The 24778-nt window shown below is 39.1% G+C and overlaps 2 pseudogenes; one reads left to right on the top strand and one right to left on the bottom strand.

Moving 5' to 3' along the window:
• Positions 1-13088: 13088 nt before the first annotated feature.
• On the bottom strand, positions 13089-14403 carry LOC124985823 (protein regulator of cytokinesis 1-like; annotated as a pseudogene).
• A 3165-nt stretch (positions 14404-17568) lies between these two features.
• On the top strand, positions 17569-24407 carry LOC124985647 (rho-related GTP-binding protein RhoQ-like; annotated as a pseudogene).
• The last annotated feature ends 371 nt before the right edge of the window (positions 24408-24778 follow it).

The following is a 24778-nucleotide window of genomic DNA, read 5'->3' as shown; positions in this document are numbered from 1 at the left end:
GGAAAGATTATAAAATTAGAAAGGCAGTGTGCAAAACACACGAGCACTTTAGTTTTTAAAAATTCACATCTAGGTAACCTGGAGGCTGTCTGCTAAGGTAAGTGGAAGAGGCACTGTGCAAGGGTCTTTCCATACTTTGTTTTCTCTAGAGCTTTTTCTATTTAAAATTTTTTTCTCCAGTGAAAACGCCTTAATTTTATAATCATGTAAAATAAATGTTATTTTAAAGAGAATTAGAATCAAACCATTGGAGCCAGAAAAATGGGAGTAGGAAGTAAAAGATATAGGCTGAGGAGCTGCTCCACAGACAAGAACCCGCAGTTCTCCCAGAAATCCAAGGTAACACGTGTGACTTTCTGGATAAGGAAATTCTGAGAGTTGAAATAACTAATCTGAGGGCCAGGCTGAGAGATGACAGAGCTTAAACCTAACACTAACCCTCCTCCAAATCCACCCATCTTTTGAATTCCAGGTTGCCTTAGCAATTCCTTCATTTTTTCAAATAAAAATGTTCAGCACAAAATGCTCACATTAGAAAACAGGAAAAGTCTCAAATCAATGATCTAAATTACCATCCTAAGAAAAGTGAAAAAGAACAAAAGAAATCTAGAGCAAGGCAGAATGAAGGAAATAATAAGAGCAGAGATCAAGAAATTGACAAGAAAGCAATAGAGGAAACAATAAAACAAAAACCTGTTTCTTTGAAATAAACCTATGGTTACATTGACAAAGACAAAATGAGAGAAGATTCAAATTACTGATATCAGGAATAAAACTGAGCTATCATTACAGACCCTGAGTCATTTAAAGGAGAAGGAAGAAATTACAAATAATTTCACACTCCTAAAATTGATAGTGTAGAAGAAACGAACCAATTCCTCAAAAGCCACAAAGAACCAAAACTCAACCTGCATGAAATAAGTGTTTTACAACTCAAATATTTGTATATACAACTTGAATAATCCTGTAGGAATAAAAGAAATTAAATTTGGAATTTAAAAGAAATCTTCAGGCAGGCCCAGATGGTTTCATTGGAGAATTCTACTACATACTTTATGAAGAATTAACACCATATTATAAAATCTTTTCCAGAACATAGAAGAGAGGGAAATATTTCCCAATTAATTTTATGAGACTAGGCCTGACACCAAAACCCAGACAAAGACAGTACACAAAAATAAAACTACAGATCAATATCTCCCATAAATTTCAACACAAGAACTGTCAATGAAATATTAGCAAATCAAATTTAACAACATATAAAAGGAATTACACTCCACTACCAGTTGGGATTTATTCTAGGTATGTAAAACTGGTTCAATGTTATAAACTCAACCAATGCCCTGTCAACAAACCAAAGAATAAAAATCACATGATCATATAAATTGATGCATACAAAGCATTTGACAAAATTCAATACCTATTCATAACAGAGATTCTCAGCAAACTAGGAACAGAGGAGCACTTTCTCAACAAGAGCATCTATATAAAACCTTTGGTCAAAATCATAATGATAAAAGACTGAAAGCTTTCCCTCTAGGATTGGCAACAATTATTCAGTATGGTACTCTTATTCAGTATGGTACTAGAAGTACTAGAAAAAGAAATAAGTCACTCAGACTTGGAAAGAAGAAAGTTTACTGTCCCTGTTTGTAGATGACATGAGAGTCTATGTAGAAAATTCTAAGAAATTTGCATACAAATCCTAGAACTAATAAATGAGATTAGCAAAATTGCAATATATAAGGTCAACACAAAAATCAATCTCATTTCTATATATTAATAATTTGCATGGAAACAAATTAAAATACAATATTATTTATGACCATTACAAAAATAATGAAATAGGTATAAGCAATAAAACATGTACAGAACTCAACATCATAAAGTTCTTCCCAAATTCGGTAGATTTTCTTTTTTTTTTTTTTTTTTTGGGGGGTGCTGGGGATTGAACCCAGGGCCTTTTTTTTTTTTCTTTTTACTTTTTTTTTTTTATTGTATACAAATGGGATACATGTTGTTTCTCTGTACATGGAGTAAAGGCATACCATTTGTGTAATCATATACATAGGGTAATGTTGTTTGATTCATTCTGTTATTTTTTTCCCTTCCCCCCACCCCTCCCACCCCTCTTTTCCCTCTATACAGTCCTTCCTTCCTCCATTCTTGCCCCCCTCCCTAACCCTAACTCTAACCCTAACACTAACCCCTCACACCCCCCATTTATGTGTCATCATCCACTTATCAGTGAAATCATTCGTCCTTTGGTTTTTTGAGATTGGCTTATCTCACTTAGCATGATATTCTCCAATTTCATCCATTTGCCTGCAAATGCCATACTTTTATCATTCTTTATGGCGGAGTAATATTCCATTGTATATATATATATACCACAGCTTCTTTATCCATTCATCAATTGAAGGGCATCTAGGTTGGTTCCACAATCTGGCTATTGTGAATTGAGCAGCTGTGAACATTGATGTGGCTGTATCTCTGTAGTATGCTGATTTTAAGTCCTTTGGGTATAGGCCAAGGAGTAGGATAGCTGGGTCAAATGGTGGTTCCATTCCAAATTTTCTAAGGAATCTCCACACTGCTTTCCAGAGTGGCTGCACTAATTTGCAGCCCCACCAGCAATGTATGAGTGTACCTTTTTCCCCACATCCTCACCAACACCTGTTGTTCCTTGTATTCTTGATAATCGCCATTCTAATTGGGGTGAGATGGAATCTTAGGGTGGTTTTGATTTGCATTTCTCTTATTACTAGAGTGTTGAGCATTTTTTCATATGTTTGTTGATTGCTTGTAGATCTTCTTCTGTGAAGTGTCTGTTCATTTTCTTAGCCCATTTGTTGATTGGGTTATTTGTAGTCTTGGTGTAGAGTTTTTTGAGTGCTTTATAGATTCTGGAAATTAGTGCTCTATCTGAAGTATGATTGGCAAAGATTTTCTCCCACTCTGTAGGCTCTTTCTTCGCATTACTGATAGTTTCCTTTGCTGAGAGAAAGCTTTTTAGTTTGAAACTATCCCAGTTATTGATTCTTGCTTTTATTTCTTGTGCTATGGGAGTCCTGTTGAGGAAGTCTGGTCCTAAGCCGACATGTTGAAGATCTGGACCTACTTTTTCTTCTATAATCTGCAGGGTCTCTGGTCTGATTCTGAGGTCCTTAATCCATTTTGAGTTGATTTTTGTGCACAGTGAGAGATAGGGGTTTAGTTTCATTCTGTTGCATATGGTTTTCCAATTTTCCCAGCACCATTTGTTGAAGAGACTATCTTTTCTCCATTTCATATTTTTGGCTCCTTTGTCTAGTATGAGAAAATTGTATTTATTTGGGTTTGTATCCGTGTCCTCTATTCTGTACCATTGATCTACCTGTCTATTTTGGTACCAATACCATGATGTTTTTGTTATTATTGCTTTGTAGTATAGTTGAAGTTCTGGTATTGCAATACCCCAGCTTCATTTTTCCTGTGAAGGATTGCTTTAGCTATTCTGGGTTTCTTATTCTTCCAGATGAATTTCATGATTGCTTGCTCTATTTCTGTAAGGTATGTCATTGGGATTTTAATTGGAATTGCATTGAATCTGTATAGCACTTTTGGTAGTATGGCCATTTTGACAATATTAATTCTGCCTATCCAAGAACATGGGAGATCTTTCCATCTTCTAAGGTTTTCTTTAATTTATTTCTTTAGTCGAACCCATGACCTTGTGCTTACAAGGCAAGCACTCTATCGACTGAGCTATCTCCCAGCCCCCAAATTTGGTAGATTTAAGGCAATTTCTATCAAAATCTAGCAGGAACTTTTTGGGAACATAGATAAGCTTCTTTTTCCATAAAATCTAGGTAGAATAGTGCAGGCCCTAACATAGCACAAACAATCTTGGAAAGGAAGAATAAATGGGCGGCATCACTCTGCCTGATATCAGAGCTTCTTAGGATAATGTGGTATTGGCAGAGAAACAGAGATACAGAACAACAGAACCCAGAAACAGATCCACACAAATGTGCACAACTAATCTTTGACAAAGGCACAAAAGCAATTCAGGGGAGGAAAATGGCCTTTTTCAGCAAAGGATGTTGTTGAAAGGATGTTGGGGCAATTAGACTTCTATAGGCAAAAATAATGAATCCTGAACTAAATCTCATACCCTGTGTAAAAATTAACTCAAAATGGATCATAGATGCAAATGTAAAACTATATAGCTTTTAGGGAAAAAAATAGGAGAAAATTTTTTCAGGATCTAAGACTATCCAGAGTTCTTAGGTAACACCCAAAACAATGAAACTTCCTCAACATTAAATTTTTTTTCAGTGAAAAATCCTGTAAAGTGAATAAATACAAGTTACATACTGTAGAAAATATTTGCAAATTATATGTTTGACAAAAGTTTTTAATTTGAATACATAAGGAACTCTCAAACTCAATAGTAAAAATAGGATAATAATTTGATTAGGAAATGGAGAAAAGGTACCAATAGTCATTTCATGTAAGAGTTCATACTGATGGCAAATAAACTTATCAAAACACATTTATCACCATTATGAGTTAGGAAAATACAAATTAGAATCACATTAAGATACTACTATATGCCTATCAAAATGTCTAAAATAAAAAAATATAGTGACAATACCAAATGCTGGTAAGAATGTGGAAAAACTGGATTCCACATATGGAATGGTGGAATGTAAAATGGTATAGCCATTCTAGCAAACCATTTGTTAGTTTCTTACAAATCTAATATGCAACTATTCTATGACCCAACAATTACACTCCTATGTATTTATCTCAGAGAAATGAAGATTTTATATGCATACAAAAACCTGTACATGAAAGTTCATTGTGACTTTTTCATAATAGTAAAAATACTGGAAATATTCCAGATGTTCTTAAATGGGTGAAGGGTAAACAAACTGTAGCACATCCACTCCATGGACTCCTACTCAGCAATGAAAAATAATCAACTACGGATACACAGAACAATTTGGATGGATCACCAGGAACTTATGCAGAACTTTTTTTTTTTTAAGGTCAATGCCAAGAGGTTATATAATCTAATGATCCAATTTATATAACATTCTTCAAATGACAAAACTGTAGAAATGGAGAGTTTGATTAGTCCAGGTTTCCAGAGGCTAAGGAGAGGGTGGGATAAGAGAATTGGATGGGGTTATAAAGGAGAAAATAACAGATCCCATGGTTTTGGAGAGTACCATATCTCCACTGTATGAATGTCAATAACTTCTCTGAGATATTGTACTGTATTTTTTTTGAAGATGTCACCACCGGGGGCAAATATGTAAAGGGCCCTGTGAAATAATATATATGAATGTTATGCATGTTTTACAATTATATAAAAATAAATATTTTTAAAGGGCCCCGACAGGTCCACATACATAGTCTGGGGGCTGTGTGGGGTGGGCCTCCAAGTCAATCATGGGAGTGGCTGTGGTTTAGATATGAAGTGTCCCCCAAAGACTCATGTGTAGAAAGCTTGGTCTCCAATACAACAATGTTCAGAGGTAGGGATTTGAGGCAGTAATTGGATCATGAGGGCTCTGACCTCATCAGTGGAGTAATTCATGGATTAATATGGATTAATAATTAGGTGATGTTAGTGGGAAGTGGTGGAAATCCTAAGAGGCAGAACCTAGTTGTAGGGAATGGGTCCTTGGGAGCATACACTTGGGGACTATGTCTTGTCTCCAGGCTCGTCCTTTCTCTCTCTCTGCTTCCCTATTGCCACGAGGTAAGCAACTCTTCTCTACACACCCTTCTTCCATGATGTTCTGCCTCACCCCAGGCCCAAAGCAATGAGGCCAGCTAACCATGTACTGAAACACTGAAATCATGAGCATAAATAAAGCTTTACTCTTTTTAGTTGTTGTTCTGTATTTCGTTGCAGTGATGAAAAGCTCACTGATACAGTGGTGGAGTATCCCTCCTGTGTACCCCACAACTTCCCAAGGCATCTTCTTCCTCATCTACTCATGGCCAATGCATTGCAGAGTCCTGGAGATCCCAGTGGAATATGTCCTAGGTCCCTCTGCCTCTGTCCATCCTACCCCAGTGTCCAAAGAGCTACCAGGTTAGGCTGGCTGACCCTCCCTGGTCCCGTGGTTCCCAATGCATCGCCTACTCCAGTCAGCTCTGAGGGTCAACCTTCAGCTTGTCTTGATCCCTGGAGTGCAGACATATTGGTGTCTGCCCAAGGCTTCCTGCAAGTCCTGTTGCAGATGACCTTATGGCCTCTTTCCTTCCACTTAGGCTCCAGCCACATGCCATGAAGGGCTTCTGTGAAGTAGCCACTGTGGCTGCCAGGCAGCCAGGAAGGGTGTGCAGAGGCAGAAAAGTTTTTCCTCCTGGTGGGTCTGAGGACCTGACTGTGTGTGAGACAGGGCTGCCCTCACTGCAGCAAGGACATTCAGCAGGCCTCTTTGGGCAGGAGGCTGCAGCAGTATGACATCACTGCTTCCAGAACCTCAGAGCCTGCTCAGAGCCAGCACACCGACCACCTGGTCACAGCTGCTGTCCCCAGGAAACCTCTGCTCCCCACATATTAGTTTCTGGATACAGAGCTCATAATTGGGCAGGATTCTGTGACAGATGGGGACAACTCATCTCCAATGGATCTGCTGAAACTCCCCCTAGCCTCTCAGAACCTCCCTCAGGGATTCCTGGTCTCTATACTGATGTAGCAGCTACTGTGCTGTCCCCTTCACCCCACTTCCCTCCCATTCTCTGAGACCAGCTTGCTCCAGGAGGAAAGACAAAGAGGGTCTGAAAAAGACAAAGGGTCAGTTGCTGAAACCTAGAAAGCCCAGGGTGCAGTGTCAGGGAGGGGAACCCAGCTAAAAGGAGGGATCCTCTGCCTTTGAGATTGGGATTCATAAGGAAACACAGATCCCTGAGTGCACAAATGAGCACCACAAGTGTCTGGAACACCAGAAGTCAGGCATGGGTAGGCGGGACAAACTCCTGGCTGTGGGAGATGCTTGGGTTCTGGGCACACCACTGGGGCTGTTGTCAGGAAACAGCTGTGTTCCCCACAAGAGCAGAATGGGCTTTGATTCCAGGCTTTGGGCTGACCCTGGGCAGACTGGTAAATCAAGCCAACAGAGGCTGGGCTTAAGGCACAGAAAACTCTTCTAAAATGATCTCCTTCCCTCCGCTCACTTCTTCCACTAGCTGAGGTGGGAGACTGCTTTCAGGCTAGAGGCCAATTCAATGTGAAACTGGGACTAGAGAGGCAGGTGGAGGCATACACAGAGCCAGAGGAACTTAGGGAGCTGAAGACCCCCCAACCCAACACATACATCGTCAGCAACCTCAACCTATAGCAGCAGCAGCACAGGCCAGGTGGAGTCGGCATCCTTTGCAGGGAGATTGGCAGCCATGGGGGGTAGGTGTACAAAGGGCCTATGGAAGTCAAGGGCAGCCAGTTTGAGGGAAGTTTGGAGACAATCCAGAAAACAATGATAATATGGCATAAACATGACCATTATTATGATTAGGACAGGAATTATTTCTTCTCATTTCAGATGAGAAAACAGAGGCCCAGAAAAGATCATCAAGAGCTGGTCAGAACTTATGTATTGCCCTCTGTGACTCCAGGCACTGGGCTCCTTCAGGCTGTCCATCTTCCTCTGCGTGAGGCTCTGTTGAGGCCTACATCAGGGTCTGCTCCTAGGTACCGAGAAAGTAGCTCTGGACCACCACTGAATGGGTCTAAATTGGGAGGGCACTACACGGGTTTTTTGTATATCGTCAGAACCATTTTTGACTGTCAACATTCACAAAGCTAGTACTGAATAAACAGAAAGGCATGCTTAAACAGGGCTTGGGAAGCCCTAGGATAGAAGCCTTGGGTTATGTGGCTGAGTCTGCCTCTGTGGACCTCGTCCCTCCTGTGTGTGGGGCTGGCTGGGTCCCAAGGACAGCTGAGTGTGCTTTGGAAACAGCAAACAACTGCTATTAGCCCTGATAAAATGCTAGCAGTTGCTTCTCCAAGTGTCTTCTGTAGGAGGGGCCAGTGGGCAGTTGGTCAAGGGTGTCTATTTTCCCAGCAAGTGAAGCATGGGGTTTGGGGAGAAAAGCACTGCAGAAGCTCTACTGGTCCTTCATGAGTTGGCTCAGTAGGACTTGTCCCTTACCTTGTTCCATCTTCTCTTCTGAGACTTGTGGGTGTTCATGTCAGCCAAGCACATGTGGCTGCTTCTGCTTCCTGGTCTCCATTCTGCAGTCCTGGAAATGGAAGGTACCCACACCCGCTGTGTGAACTCATTAAGGCTGAGAGGGCTGCCCAGGGTTGGGAGGAGGCTCCCACTCAGACAGCTGTGGCCTGAGGTTCCCTTCTCGCCTATTGGACTTGGTGCCAGACATGGCTGCCTGCATGGGTGAGAGAGGTCCTGGCCTGAGCAGCTCCCATCCTGGCAAAAGAACTGGGAAGGATACAAGAGCTGACCTGAGCATCTCACCACTGCCAAGGACAATGCTCTGGATGGCTTGCAGGTCCAGATGTCTGCTGAAGACCTCACTCCTTGGCCAGAGTTTCTGTTGAGGTTCAGAGGAGACTGGGAGGAGCAGGGAGCCAGGACTGAGCCACCTCTGACTCTGCATTAGCAGCCCTTAATCATGCCCTTGGTATGTGATGCAGGCACAGCTGGTTCACAGCAGAATACCCACAGCTGATTGGGCTGGCCCATGCCAGCCCCTGCTGCCCCTTTCCTTGCTAGCAGCAATCCCACAGATGTGCTAGGGACTAGTGGGGGAGTCCCATTCTCAGAGTTCTGTCCTAGAATCAAGGCATCTCACTGCAGAGGATCCATGTCTCTTGAAGACATATTGCATAAAAACTGTAGGCCATATTGTGATATGAATGTCTTTGCCTAGCTTTCATCAGATTCTTAAAGAGGTCCATCATGCAAAGAAGGTCAGAACTGGGGTCCAGGACACAGAGGACCCATGACTCTCTGCATCTTCATAGTCTGCTTGTGAAGTTGAACCTCTGGGAAACAGCAGGCTATGAGTGCATGTGTTCAGAGTGGAGTTGGTAGTGGAAGGTGGGGGTAAAATGGAAGAGACATCAGTTAGCTCTGGGGATAAGGCAGTTCTCTCAGATCTCTCAAAATCTTATAGACATACTACACTATATAAAATTTAAATTATACAATGTAAGAGCTTGAAAATTGGGTGATTTGATGATATGGAGGACTGCATTCCTGGATTATCAACTTTTCCACTGAAAACCTGGAAAAAATAAAATGATCTTCTAAAATGTATTAAAGATTTTAGTCAGAAAGCAAGTACTTCTCAAGTCGAAACTTGTAGAGATTATGGATACCCAGAAAGACAAGCCAAGAACTGTCAGCATCTGGCCTGAAGGAATTTTCCAAAAGAGGTGAACTAGAACTCTTGAGTTTCATGACTTCCTGGTGGTCAGTGGACAGAAATCAAAGTCCATGACTGGCCCAGATTTCTACAAAAGATCTTCATGAAGCTGAGACCCTAACTGGGCATATCCTAAAATAAGGTAATTGTAAACTAGATTAAGGATAAACTAAGGGTAAAATAGAAATAAGTCTGCCTCTTCCAAGGATATAGCAAAGAAAATTAACCACCATGAAACTCAGGGCTGAAAGAAGATAGGCAAAAACTGAAACAAAACAAAACAAAAACAAAACAAAACCTGTTGAGGATTTAAGGATCTATAAACAGAAAATAGTGGTCTTCCTGTAGGTTTCCAGTCTCAGTTCACAAGATCTGGGTGGTCTGGAATCTTTCAGCTGGCAATTTAATTTTCAGTGATGCATTCAGGTACCTGGAAAATGCAAAATAACATAATCCCTGGAAGAAAGCATAAATAGTATTTTAAGGGAAAATGAAATGCTCAGTCGAAAATGACTGAACACACAAATTGAGGAACAAAACTGATACAGCCCCAAAACAAACTACATAATATGTTTATTTGTATATTTTTGATCAGTGAGGAATGTAGATACTTTCCAACCATAGTCTTCATAATATTACAAATCCACATAAAAAAAGTAAAATAATATCCTTATTTCATGCCATTCATAAAAATCATTCCAGGTAAATTAAACAACTATATATGAGAGAAATAAAAAGTTTTTAAAAATATTTTTTTAGTTGTCGATGGACCTTTATTTATTTATTTATTTGTGGTGATAAGGATCAAACCCAGGGCGTCACACATTCCGAGTAACTGCTCTACTGCTATGCCACAACCCCAACTCAAATAAAAAGTTTTTGGAAGAGAACATGTACAGTTTCCTCAAGCTCTCAAGTCAGGAAGGATTTCTTAAATAAGAAACGAATAGAGAAATTCAACTACATTAAAAATAAAGAACTTCTGTTTCTTAAAAGATTTTGTGAAGAAAATGAAAAAATATAAGCCACAAAGTAAAAGAAGATATTTCCTGCCAAAACAACTAAAAAAATGACCTAATACACAATATGTTAAAAAAAAAAACTAGCAAATCATTTAAAAAATCCTAGCAAAAAGACAACTCAATGGAAAATAAACTACCTAAATTAGACCAGAAACAATGTTAAAGACTGAAAATATTAAGTATTGGCTAGGATATGGAGCACCAGGACTTTCTCCTTTATAGTTCCATAACTTCTGTGGGGAATATAGGGTATAATCTACATGCATATACTCTATGACCCAAAAATCCATTCTTGGTATAATCCCTAGGGAAACTCTGTACATGGCATGGAGACACATATGCAGACCTCCAGTGATATTACTACTAATAGAAAAACCTAGAAACCACACAAAAAGTCATTAAGAGTAAATTGAATTAAAAAATTGTAAGATAAACATGGCAGATTACATATCAGTAAAAAAGAACAATCTATGGCTATGCACATCAGTGTGGAATGAATGTAACAAAAATAATATTGAACAAAAGAAGTAAATTGTAGAATATACATGATATCTTTCTGCTTATGTTTGAAAAGAGGCAAAACTAAGCAAAATACTATCAAGAATGTGTACACCTAAACCCAGTGACTAGTGTCCTTGTGAGAAGTCTGTGTTATGACACAAAGAGCTGCACAAAGATCATGTGATAGGTGAGGACATTGGTGTAGTGCCAAGGAATGCCAATGACTGTGAATGACCACCACAAGTTAGATGGATCACAAGCAAGACTGGAGCCTCCGCTTGAAGTCCTGTAGACACTTTGATTTCAGACTTCTAGCTTCCATAACCATGAGAGAATATATTTTGGTTGTTGCAATGGTTTAGTTATGAGGTGTCCCCCAGAAGCTTATGTGTGAGACTATGGAAGAATTTTCACAGGTGAAATGATTATATTAGAAGAGGTATAACCTAATTAGTGAATTAATCCACTGATATGGATTACCTGGGTGGTAACAATAAACAAGTAAGATGTGGTTAGAGGAGGTAGGTCACTGCCGGTATGCCTTTAGGGTTTATAATTTGTCACTAGTGAGCAGTGGTCTCTCTCTCTCTCTCCTTCCTTGTTGCCATGTCTTGAACTGCTTTCCTCCACCATGCCTTTCAACCATGTTGTTCTGCCTTACCTTGGGCCCAGAGCTACAGCTGTTAGTGAACTGAGACCTCTAAAACAGTGAGCCAAAATAAAATTTCCTTCTCTATGTTGTTCCTGTCAGGTCTTTTGGTCATAGAGACAAAAAATCTGGATGAAACAGTTATTTTCAGTCACCTAGTCAATGACAGTTTGTTATGGAAACTCCGGGGGAAACTACTGAGGCGGTAACACTTTATTTAAAAAAGTCAAGAGAATTGATCATAACAAAATTCAGGACAGTAGTTGACTACAGGCTAATGTGACAGATATGCAGGTAGGGTACACACAGAAAGTCCCAAGGTTTTGGAACCTGCGTAGATATTACATAGTTACTTTTAATACTGTATGCTTGTTCTGTAAGCATATGCTCTTTTTTAGTGTGTGATACATTTAATAGTTTTAAAAATGGTTATCCTGAGTGTTCTAGATATATTTATTGTTAAATAGATAGCCCATTTCAGAATTCCTTAAGAAATCTACTATCCAGAATATGGAGAATTTTTATGTACTTTATGCCACAGTAATGATCTCATCGTGTGGAATAACAGGGATACCTACCAGCCTATCTGGCAACCCTGTAACATGTAGCCTTCATAATTCTAGTCTCCAGACAACTTTTCATGTCCTTTATTCTTTCTCTTTGCACAAGTGGTCACTGTTCTTAGCAGTACGCCTCTCTAAGGGAGCCCCTCTAATAGGACTGTAGTTAAGAATGTGTGAATGTAAGAGTAAACTGACTTAGCAGCAGTAACTTTCCTTTGAATAGGGCCATTTGCCTGGTTTGAGAAAAGAATCTGGGTTATCAATTATCCTCTCTCTCTCTCTTTGAAAATAGCTTTACCAAGGTAAATTGAATACATTTAGAGTTTGATATTTTGACATTTCACATATCTACACACCCATGAAATTATTACCATAATCAAAATAATAAACTCATTAATCACTGTCCAAAAATTTTTCTTTTAATCTTTTCCTCTGGCCTCTGTTTTTTTTTTATGCCTATATTAATAAGAATTGTTGGTTTTACTTTCTTATAGTGTTTTTGTCTGTTGGAATCAGAGTCAGAATCAGAGGTATCTGTTAGAATGAGTTGGGAATTATCCCTTTCCATTCAACTTTTTCAATAAAAGGATATGAAGGATTGATAGTGATTCATCTTTCAGTGTTTAGTATGATTCCTCAGTAAAGATATCTGGCTTTGGCTTTTATTTGAGTAATATTTGAATTCAACTTCTTTACTTGGCATGTGTCTACTCAGATGTTCTATTTCTTCTTGAGTCAATTTCAGAAGTTTGTGTTTTTGTAGGAATTTTATCTGAAGTATTTAATTGGCATACAATTATTTATAACACTCCTTTATAATCTCTTTTATTTCTATAAAGTCATCTCTATAATTCCCACTGGGTTTGCTTTTATAATTTCTATTTTTTATTGCTATTTTCTGTTTGAGGAGACATTGTCTTCATAGCTTGTTTTACTTCTTTAGCATGATTTCTACAATCAATGCATCTCCCATTGTTCTGTCACATACTCCATGAATTTCTGTCCATTCACCACAAATGTTTTTGATTGCTCCTGTTCCCACATTTCAATCATGCCTTCAACTCTTCTTTCAGCTTAGGGAGCATTTTCCGAAGCTTAACTCGCTGCTTTTCTTCTTTTAGAAGATTTCCTCCCCGGTCTGTAAATCAACTTGGATCTGAAGTTTTTCTCTCAAACTCTAAGAAAAGCCTTCAGTTCTCTTCCCACTTCTGGACACCTTCAAAGAGTTCTTTATGAATGTCATAGTAGTTTCTTAACTGCACAATCTCAGCATCATGTAGTTGGAGCAGGTTTTCTGTGTAGTCCTCAGCATAGTAAGGGGCAGAAGTCCGTCTCTGTTCCTGGCTATAAAAACTCTGGTCCCAATACTGAGCCAGCTCCACTGGAATTGCCTCAATCACTTTCTTCATGTTTTGCATTTTCAGGTCTTCCAGCCGATCCACTTCTAATTGCAGCGCTTTCCTGACCTGGGCTTTTGACCCAGTCATAACCATCGCCACAGCTTCTCTCTTTTTCAGGTATCTGCAACCCTTCCCAGAGTTCCCAGATTTGAGCACACAGCCCCTCACACACTGCTTCATTTTGTAGTTTTCACATTTCCAGCTGCTGCAGCAACTTTTGTAGTGTTGCAATATTCTCCAAAGACAAACAATATGCATCTTCATCTTCACACACCACATCTTTTTCAAGCTTGTGTCTGGTGTGTGATCTAATTCTTCCATGTACAGTATGTCTGTCTCTTCATGTTGACACACTCCTCACACCTAGATGCCTTTGTTTCCCTCAGTGTTGCCAAATGTGGTCTGAACTGGTTTAGCTCGTCTAAGCTGGGAACAGAGGTGCTGTCAATGTCATAGTGGGGCATGCAAAGAATTTCACACAATTCTCTATCTTGTTCTTGAAGTGGCTTCAGTTCCTATTTTCTCTCCTTTTTCTGTTTTCACGTCAATTCTACCTGAGTGTGCAAATCTTTTTCTAGTTGCAAGACAGTTGTTTCTACTTCTCCCTGAAATGGCTTTAAATGTAACCCATTGCACAGGGTGTTCAGCTCTTTTTGGCAGATTGATATGCTTTTGATAAGCCTTTCTTTTAGACTCTCTTCTTCAGCAATCATCATATCCAGGAGATCCTTGATATGCTTCCTTACAACCTCAGTTCTTTGTAACCTCTGGTACTCTGGAATCCCAATCAATTCCCATATTTCCTGAAGGTGATTTAGGACTTTCTGGAGACATACTATGGACTCCTCTGCCAGTACCTCACTTCTTCTCATGGCAGACACTCCAAGCAACTCCAGGGAATCGAGACTCCCAAACTCCTCCACGTGGGACTGAGCGTAGCAACCAGTCACACACACCGGAGATCTCGCTTGGAGTTTCCTTTCTTCTTCTTTAGGGCATGCTGTCATTGTAGTGGTCTTGTATACTTTTCACTGACTCATACAAAACATACTAATGAAGTTTATTTTGCCAAAGTTTGAAGTCTTTTATATTTATTTAATTTTTTTGGAATTGGGGAGTGAATGCAGGGGTGCTTAACCACTGAGCACATCCCCAAACCTTCCTATTCTTTATTTCGAGACAGTTTTTTGCTAAGTTACTCAGGGCCTCACTAAGTTGCTGAGGCCGGCTTTGAACTTGTGATCCTCCTGCCTTAGCCTCCCCAGCTGCTGGAATTACAGGTGTGTGCCAAATCTTTTATCTTGATCTTCAGAGAGCTCATCCTTGGACATGCACACGGCATTCTATTATACCAAGGCTTTTTTCAACTGTCTTCAACTGTCTCTTTCTTTGATCTCCCTGTTAAGCTCTCTGCCTCATTTGGTTTCTCTACTAATTGATGGTAAATTCTCAATTTTTGAGAATGTCCCAGTACATAAATTCCTCCACAGTCTGATCTGATTAATTTCAGGCAGAGATAATTTTTAGATATTTTTCTGACCCCAGGAAGGTTTTTCTTAGCTCTCTCTCTTCCTGGTCTCTTCTGATAAACTAGCTGGCTTACAGTTTAGTTTGTTGTTCACACAGTTGTAAACTTCTTCCGTGCCTTTTACCAACACCTTCATTGTTTTTTGAAATAGTTCTTAGACTTGAATGTGCCCACACTGTTTCACATAAAGTCACTTCCTCAGGGGATATTTCTGGGGAATTGGAATTATGTGGTTTTTATGGATGGCCTCTTCCCCTGTGAAAAAAGCATGGGGCAGTTCTCTGGCTGCTAGTGGGAGTGATAGCCTCTAATCTTCTTGGCCTGTTTTTCCTGATGTCAAACCTCTGATCTGTGAGTAAGCTGGGCTGATTGTGATCAGAGCCTCAATATTCTCAGCCTACTGTTCCTGGGGTGGAGCCTCCACTGATGAATCAGAACATGGAAGAAAAAAGTCCCCAGCTTTCCAGAAGTAGTTGTCTAGAATTCACACTGAAACTCAGAGTTGAAGGGGATGAAAAATATTGGTATCCTGTCAGATACCCTGAGTCATTTTCTACAGATACTATAACAAATAATCACAGACTTGGTGGCTTAAAACAACATAAACTTACCCTGAAATTGTTATAGCAACCAGAATTCTGAAATCAGTATCACTTGACCAAAATCAAGGCATTGACAGAATCACATGCCCTGTGGATATATAGACTCTTGGATCTTCTACTTTCTGGTAGCTGCTGACTTTCCTTAGTTTGTGGCAGCACCATGCAATTTCTGCCTCTATGGTGACACTGAATTGTTTCCTTCTCTGTGTGTGTCAAATCTCCCTCTTATGAGGGCATTTGAGGCCTACCCAGATACATCAAGATACTCTCATTTCAAGATCTTTGACTTAATAATGTCTGCAAAGATTATTTTTTTGTTCAAGGTAACATTTATAGGTTCCCATATTAGGACCTGATATCTGTAAGGACCATTATTCTGCCTACTATTGTATCCTTGGCCCAAAGATTCACATGTAATCTTTATGAGATATCCCCATCCTATATGCAGATAAATTTACCCTATCCCAATATTGTCAAAATTTCAATCCTTTACAGCTTGTAAAATCTAAGTAAAAATCTCAGTTAAATAATGAGGCTTGGTGAACTAGTCAGGATCCTTCAGAGAAACAAAACCAATAGGATAGATAGAAAGATAGATAGATAGATGATATGAGAAGGGCAGTGGATTACACAGTTGTGGCACCTGATAACTCCCATGGTATTCTATAAGCAAGTTGGTGAACCAAAGACAGTAAAATGGATCAGTCCAAGTTCAAAGGCCCAAGAACTGAGGGCCACATATGTAAGTTCCAAAGTCCAAAGACCAGAGAACCTGAAGTTCTGATGTCCAAGAAAAGAAGAAGTGTATCCATGCTGCAGAAAACAGAGAGCAGATGTAGCTTTCTTCTACTTTTGTTCTATCTGGGACCTCAACAGATTGCATTGTACCTGCTCCCATTTGGTGAAGGTGGATCTTAGTTTTCTTAGCCTCCTTCCAACCTGTAGAATATGGGGAGTCTGATGGCCTTCTTTCATTTTTTTTTCCCTGTCTCTGCTCCTTTCAGCCCAAACCAGCAATATTTATTCTGGTATAACATTCTCAAAACCCTTTCTTGAGTAATCCATCTGTACTTCTGGCCTCTGCTAAGACGGAGTGGATCCTTGAGTCAGATACTGAATCTCTTAACACTAGCAAAAGGTTGTCTTTTAAGAATGATGTTAGTAAGTACTCCTTGTGCTTGTGCTTCCATAGAAGCAGCAACTAAAGTGACAAAATCTTCAGAATTCACAATTTCTGAACTCTGGAAATCTAGTCAAACTGTGGTTTATAGTAATCAGGTGAACACTTAAAAAACGGGGGGTAGGGGAGCAATGCACTCAATAGGAGAAATCTGTGGTGTTTTTACTTACCTTGGTTCCAACATACCTCCCTAGTGCAGTGGTCATCTTAATAATAGCAACCCACTCTTCTGTTTTGGCATCATAGTGTCAGAGAGATAACATTGTTCTCAAAAAAATTGTTGAAGTCTGTTTTAACCTGCCCAGTGACTCACTGATGGGCTTGCCTTTATTTTACATGAGTTGGAACTCTCCCAAGATGGAAGGATATCTACGCATTTTGTTAAAAACATTGAAGGCAGATGTATTAGCTCCTGTTGCCTAAGAGAAGGGTTAACAGTTGGGGCAAATAATAGATGCACCAAAAAGCTTGGTAGGAAAACTTAGAGGATGAGATGTTTTGGGAAATGGGAGTCTTAAGAAGCTACCCACTTAAAAAAAAAAAAAAGCTACCCACTTATTCCTGGGAAACTAAAAATCCATATGATGCTCAGGGAAGGGGTTCATACTCAAAAAGCCCAGAGAAAGCCCTAAGCTGGGTCTTTTCACTACACTTAAGACTGAGAAATCAGGAAGTAAAGACTAAGGTAGAGTCGTAAATTGGTTTAGTGTTTAAGATGTTTCCCACCATGTATAGCCCACCAGTAAAAACTGGTAGGTGTTTGGTTTGAATTAGGTTACATTTTTTTTTTGTTTCTTGGTTCCAAGTGTTTAAGGAAATATTTGTTGAGTCACTAACTGGCCATTAGCCTAAACAGAACATTCAGGGAGTTACACAAACAAAGAATATGAACTTTACAAAATTAAATCAGCAAAGTCACTAAACAAACAGCAGCAATCCCAATAGGCAGCAATTAAAAAAAATCTAGGCAGAGGAGAGAATCTGATTTCCAAAGTTATCATATTACAATATTCAAAATTTACTATTTTTAACACAAAATAATGAAGTATACAAAGAAATAAGAAATAAGAAAATAAGAAAATTGAATCCTCGCCAAAGAAACCTAGATATTGGACTTTCTATTAAAATTTTTTAAATGAACTATTTTTATTTTATTTTATTTCTTGCAGTACTGGGGATCAAACCCAGGGCCTTTTGCATGCTGGGCAATTTTTCTATCCCTGAGCTATACCCCTGGACCATTAATTTTAGATATGCTCAAAGATCTAAAGGAAACAATATACAAAGAACTGAAAGGAAACATAATGATGGCTCACTAAATAGAGAATATCAAAATGATAGAAGTTTCAAAAAATTATTATTATTTTTTGTACTGGGGATTGAACCCGGGGATCTTAAGCACTGAGCCACATCCCCAGTCTTTTTATTTTTTTTTCCTTTTTTTTGAAATTTTAAGACAGGGCCTCTCTAAGTTGTTTAAGGGCTTTCTAAGTTGCTGAGGTGGGCTTTGAACTTTTGATCCTCCTGCCTCAGCCTCCTGAGCTGCTGGGATTATAGAAATGTGTCACCAAACCCAGCTAGAAATTCTTTAGTTAAAATACAATAAAATTAAAAACTTCACTAGAGCTGTCTAACAACAGGTTTGAGCAGGCAGATGAAAGAATCGATGGACTTGAATAGGTCAGTAGTGATGCACAATCTGAAGATTGGGAAGAAAAAAGAATAGAGAAAGATGGGAAGATCCTAAGAGACTTGTGGAACACATTCACACTTACCATTATGCTGATGTGGGATTGTCAGAAAGAGAAATGAATGAAATAATGGCAAAAATAATATTTGAAAACAGTGACCAAAACTTCCCAAGTAAACATGAACAGATATCAAAAAATTCTACAAATACCAAGTAGGAAGAGCTCAAAGAGATCTGCACTGAGACGCTTTATAATCAATCTGATGAACGACAAAGACAAGGACAGAATCCTGAAAGTGGGAAGAGAAAAGCCACTTGTCGATAAGGTTAACAACTGATTTGATATCAGAAACAAGAAAGAAAATATAAATAAGGAACCATGGAGACCAAATGGCAGTGGGATGACACAAAGGGCTGGTAGAATAAAAATGTCAACTCAACATTCCATATCCAGCAAAACTGTTCCCTAAGAATAAAATGTGAAATTCCAGTATTAAACAAAAATCTTAGACTTTATCACTAACATGTGCTCTACAAAAAGTGGTAAAGAAAGTCTTTTAGGCTGAATTGAAAATACACTAGACAGTAAATTAAGGTCACAGAAAAAAATAAAGTACATGGCATAGGGAACTACATAGGAAAATAAAATGTCAGTAAGTAAAGCAGTTTGCTCAGTAGTTGCTCCCGTCTTAAGGCATTTGGGTTACCATAATAAATATGGTAAATTTGAAATTGAAAGCTTCTCCAGGGCAGAAGAGAGAGTTAAATACAGGGCACAGCGCATGGCCCCCAGAAGCCTGCAGGTTCATACTCTCCATAGCTCCTTCCCTGCCTACTCAGTCCTCTTCATTCAGTCAACAAACATAGGTCCTGTTCTGGGATGTCTTAGCTCAGGCTGTTAAAACAAAATATCACAGATGAGGTGGCTTAAACAACAGAACAGTGTGGACATGGGAAGTCCACTATCAAGGTGCTGGCATAACTGGTGTTTAGTGACGTCCTGCTTCTTTGTTTAAAGATGTTCATTTTCATGCTATGTTGTCAGGGTTGGAGAGAAGATAGAAAGGAAGCAAACTCCTTCAAGTCTCTTTTTTAAGTGTAGTAATACAATTATGAGGTTTGTACTTTCATGACCTAAATAACCTCACAAAGTCATCACCTCCTAACACCCTCCCACTGCAGGTGAGATTTCAACATATTAATTGAGCGGTGCATGCCATCCCTAACATTCCACTTTTTTTCTATATAAGACAACAATATAAAATAATAGTTATAAATCCCTACCAATGAGCACAGAATAGATACACATAAAGATGAAATTTACTATAGTATGGTCATGTGTGTTCATAGGACAGTTTGGCTAGTGTTTTCACCTTTATGTCTATCTACAATGCACTAATTTTAAAAAAATAAATAAATAGAAGAAAGACTGATAGAACTTCTCTCAAAAGCAATACACAGATTCAACACAATCCCTGTTTTAAAAAAAATGATATTTTTTAAAGAATTAGAAAAAAAAACAATTCTTAAATTCATTTGGAAAAATAAGGCACCTAGAATAGTCAAAGCAATTCTAAGCAATAAAAACAAAGTAGAAGGCATCACAATATCTCACCTGAAATTATAGTACAGACCTGTAGTAACAACAACAAAAAGCCCCCCATGATATTGGCATCAAAACAGACATGAAGACCAATGGAACAGAATAGAAGGCACAGAGACATATCCACATACCTACAACTATTTGATACTTGACAAAGGTGCCAAAATATATTTTGGAGAAGAGACAGCCTTTTAAACAAATAGTGCTGTGAAAACTGGACAACTATGTAGAAAAATGAAGCTAGACCCCTATCTCTCACCCTGCACAATACTTAAATGGAAATGGATCAAAGATTTGGGAATTAGACCAGAAACCTTGCAACTGCTATACGAAAACATAGGGCCAACATCCCATCATATAGGTGCTGTCCCTGACTTCCTTAACAAGACCCCCAAAGTTCAAGAAATAAAACCAAGAATCATTAAGTGGGATGCCATTAAACTAAAAAGATTCTGCACAGTAAAGAAAATGATTAAGAGCATAAAGAGAGAGCCTACAGAATGGGAAAAAATCTTGGCCAACTATTTCTCCAATAGGGGATAAATAACCAGAATATACAAAGAATTCTAAAAAACTTAACAATAAAAACACAAATAACCCAATCAATAAGTTGGCCCAAAAACCCATTTCTTCTTCTCAAAAGAAGAAACACGAATGGCTAACAAATACATGAGAAAAAGTTCAACATCTCTAGCAATCAGGGAAATTCAAATCAAACTATACTAAGATTTCATCTCACTTCAGTCAGAATGGAAATGATCAAGAATACAAACAATAATAAATGCTGATAAGTTCTACATTATTGGTGGGGTTGCAGATTAGGATGATCACTTTGAAAAGCAGTATGGATATTCCTCATAAAAACTAGGGATGGAAATACCATATGATCCAGCTATCCCAATCCTTGGTATTTTCCCAAAAGATCTAAAATTGGCATGCTACAGTGATACAACCACCTCAATGTTTCACAAGAGCTAATTATTAAATTAACCTAGATACCTGACAATAGATGAATGAATTAAAAATTGTGATATATATACACACACACACAATGAAGTTCTACTCAGCTATAGAAAAGGATGAAATTATGGCATTTGCTGGTAAAAGGATAGAAATGGAGAATATCATGTTAAGTGAAACAAGACAAACTCAGAAACTCAAAGGTCGAATGTTTTCTCTCACATTCAGAACCTAGAGTAAAAATTTTTTTAAAAGTGGGGGGGATAAAATAACATAAAGATAAAGATAAAGTGAAGATCAGTAATGTAGAAGAAGGAAATCGAGAACAGAGTGGAGGGATGGGAATGAGGAGGCAATGAAGAATGAATCCTTAAAAAAGTCATGATATGTCTATATATAAATATACCTTAGGGAACTTCACCTTTATTCATAGGTAGAATGATCCAATCAAATATAAATAAATAGAGAAGTGAAAGGATGTCTAGTAGAGTACAGGAAAGAAGATGGGAGAGGGGAGGGAGGACAGGAGAGATAAGGAGGGATCATGGACTGAAATTGAATTCCACAAGTGTATAAGTTAGAACCCAAGGACTATGTATAACTATAAGGTGCTAATAAAAAATACTGTGATGTATGTATATGCCAAAATACACTTTACTGTCATGTATATCTAAAGAGAACAAATAAAAAAATAAAAATAAAAAAGAGCTGAAAAATAAGAATGAAAACTAAATATACCAAATTTATGGGATGCAATGAAAGCATGTCTAGAGGAAAATTTAAAGCTATAAATGCCCATATTAAGAAGGAAGCAGAGAAAAAATGACATAAATACAGTTATCTACTATTAGACAAAGGCACAAAAAAACATATATTGGAGAATGTTGGCAAGGATGTGGGGAAAAATGTACACACATACATTGCTGGTAGAAATGCAAAATGGTGCAACCATTATGGAAAGCAATATGGAGATTCCTCAAAAAACTTGGAATGTAACCACTATTTGACCCAGATACCTCACTCCCATTTTAAGTACCCAATGGACTTAAAATCAGCACACTACAGTGAGGCAGCCACATCAATGTTTACAGCAGTTCAACTCACAATAGCTAAACTATGGAACCAACCTAGATACCCTTCAACAGATGAATGAATAAAGAAAATGTGATATTATATATATGTATATGTATATATATATATGTGTATGTATATATGATGGAATATTACTCAGGTTTTCAAGAAGAATGAAATTATGGCATCTGCTGGTAAATGGATGGAGATGGAGAATATTATGCTAAGTGAAATAAGCCAAACCCAAAAAACCAAAGGCCAAATGATTTCTCTAATAAATGGATGATGATACATAATGCGGGGGTGGGAGGGAGGCAAGAATGGAGGAAGGATGGATTGTACAGAGGAAAATTAGGGGTGAGGAGGGAGTGGGGGGAAGGAAAAATAACGGAATGAGACAAACATCATTACCCTATGTACATGTATGATTACGCAAATGGTATGACTCTACTTCATGTACAACCAGAGAAATGATAGTTATAACCCTTTGTGTACAATGAATCAAATTTAAAAAATGAAAAAAATACATTGGAGAAAAGAGAACCTCTTCAACAAATTGTGCTGGAAAACTGGAAATTCATATGTAGTAGAATGAAATTTAACCCCTATATCTCACTCTGCACAAAACTCAAAGATCTAAGTATTAGACAAGAGACTTGTTCACGTGCTAGATGAAAATTTAGGCCCAATATTCCAACACGTCAGTTTAAGAACCAACTTCCTCAACAAGACTCCTAAAGTACAAGAAGTAAAATCAAAATTCAATAAATGGGATGATAAAAAACTAAAAAGCTTCCTCATAGTAAAGGAAACAATCAAGAGGATGAAGAGAGAGCCTACAGAATGGGAGAAAATCTTTGCCACACGCACCTCAGATAAGGTGTTAATTTCCAGGATATACAAAGAACTTAAAAATGTTAACACCAAAAAATTAAATAACCCAGTCAATAAATGGGCAAAGGAATTAACCAGATACTTCTCAAAAGAAGAAATATGAATGATTAACAAATATATATAAAAATGTTTAGCATCTCTAGCAATTAGAGAAATGCAAATTAAAACTATACTGAGATTTCACCTCACTTCAGTCAGAATGGCAGTTATCAAGAATAAATGTTGGCCGTCTCCCTCGGGGCCGGACAGTCTTAAGATCCAGCGGATCCTCCTGGGGAGGCCGGGCCGGGGAGAGGGCGAGGGCGCCGGGCGGTGGGGGCAGAGGGCGGGCGCGGCGACCCCGGCCGGGCCGGGGATCCCGGCAACCACCGAGGCGGCGGCAGCGCCCCGGGCCCGCCGCCCCCTCCCCTCCGGCGATGGGAGCCGCTGCATGGGGCCGGGAGGGTGGCCCTGCTGCGCCGAGCGGGGCGACGGCGGCGGACCCCCAGGCGGGCTGGGGCTGAGCCCGGGGCCGGGGCGGGGGCTCCGGGGGCACCATGCCCGGAGGCCGGCCGGCCGCAGCATGGCTCACGCCCCGGCGCGCTGATGCTCAAGTGCGTGGTGGTGGGCGACGGAGCGGTGGGCAATACGTGCCTGCTCATGAGCCATGCCAACGACGCCTTCCCGGAGGAGTACGTGCCCACCGTCTTCGACCTCCACGCAGTCAGCGTTACCGTGCGGGGCAAGCAGTGCCCCCTGGGACTCTATGACACGTCCGGACGGGAAGACTATGATCGTCTGAGGCCTTTATCTTATCCAATGACTGATGTCTTCCTCATATGCTTCTCTGTGGTAAACCCAGCCTCGTTTCAAAATGTGAAAGAGGAATGGGTACCAGAACTTAAGGAATACGCCCCAAATGTACCCTTTTTATTAATAGGAACTCAGATTGATCTCCGAGATGACCCCAAAACTTTAGCAAGACTGAATGATATAAAAGAAAAACTTATATGTGTGGAACAAGGATAGAAACTAGCAAAAGAGATAGGAGCATGCTGCTATGAGGAATGTTCAGCTTTAACCCAGAAGGGACTGAAGACTGTTTTCGATGAGGCTATCATAGACATTTTAACTCCAAAGAAACACGCGGTTAAAAAAAGAATAGGATCAAGATGTATAAACTGTTGTTTGATTACGTGAGAAACATCTTCAGTGGCCAAGGAAACTGTCAACTTCTCTCAGAAAGCGTGTGAAAATGGTACAGCTATACAAGACCTCTCTTAGATAATGAAGCAATTTAAAACTTGAAAGGAAAAAAAAAAAACTGTCCTCAGAATTATATCAAGTTCATTAAGAATGTTTCTTAAAGGTCTAAGAAGCAGCAAACAGCATCTGAAGCCACAATCTATTACAAATACTTTATTTCAACTAGAAGGTACAATCTCTCAGGGGTTTCATAGTTTAAAAAGCTACAATCACATCATGTCGAAACTACATAAAAAAACAGTGCTGTAAATGGAACTGCTTGACTTTGACCACACACATTCCTGCACAGCCCTTGTGGAATCTGCACAAAGAAATATCTTCTCCCTTTGCTCTAATTAATTGTTCTTGTATGTAAGTTGCTTTCTATTCCAGTATATCCAGAGTGGTGAAATAACAAGGTCAGCCAAAGGTCGCTCCAAGCGTACAGGAGATGGGCCATACCTAAGGAGAGAATGTATGAGATCATAAAGAACA

Source organism: Sciurus carolinensis, chromosome 5 (assembly GCF_902686445.1).
Source record: "Sciurus carolinensis chromosome 5, mSciCar1.2, whole genome shotgun sequence".
Taxonomy (NCBI): domain Eukaryota; kingdom Metazoa; phylum Chordata; class Mammalia; order Rodentia; family Sciuridae; genus Sciurus; species Sciurus carolinensis.
This window is presented reverse-complemented; position numbering and strand designations above follow the sequence as displayed.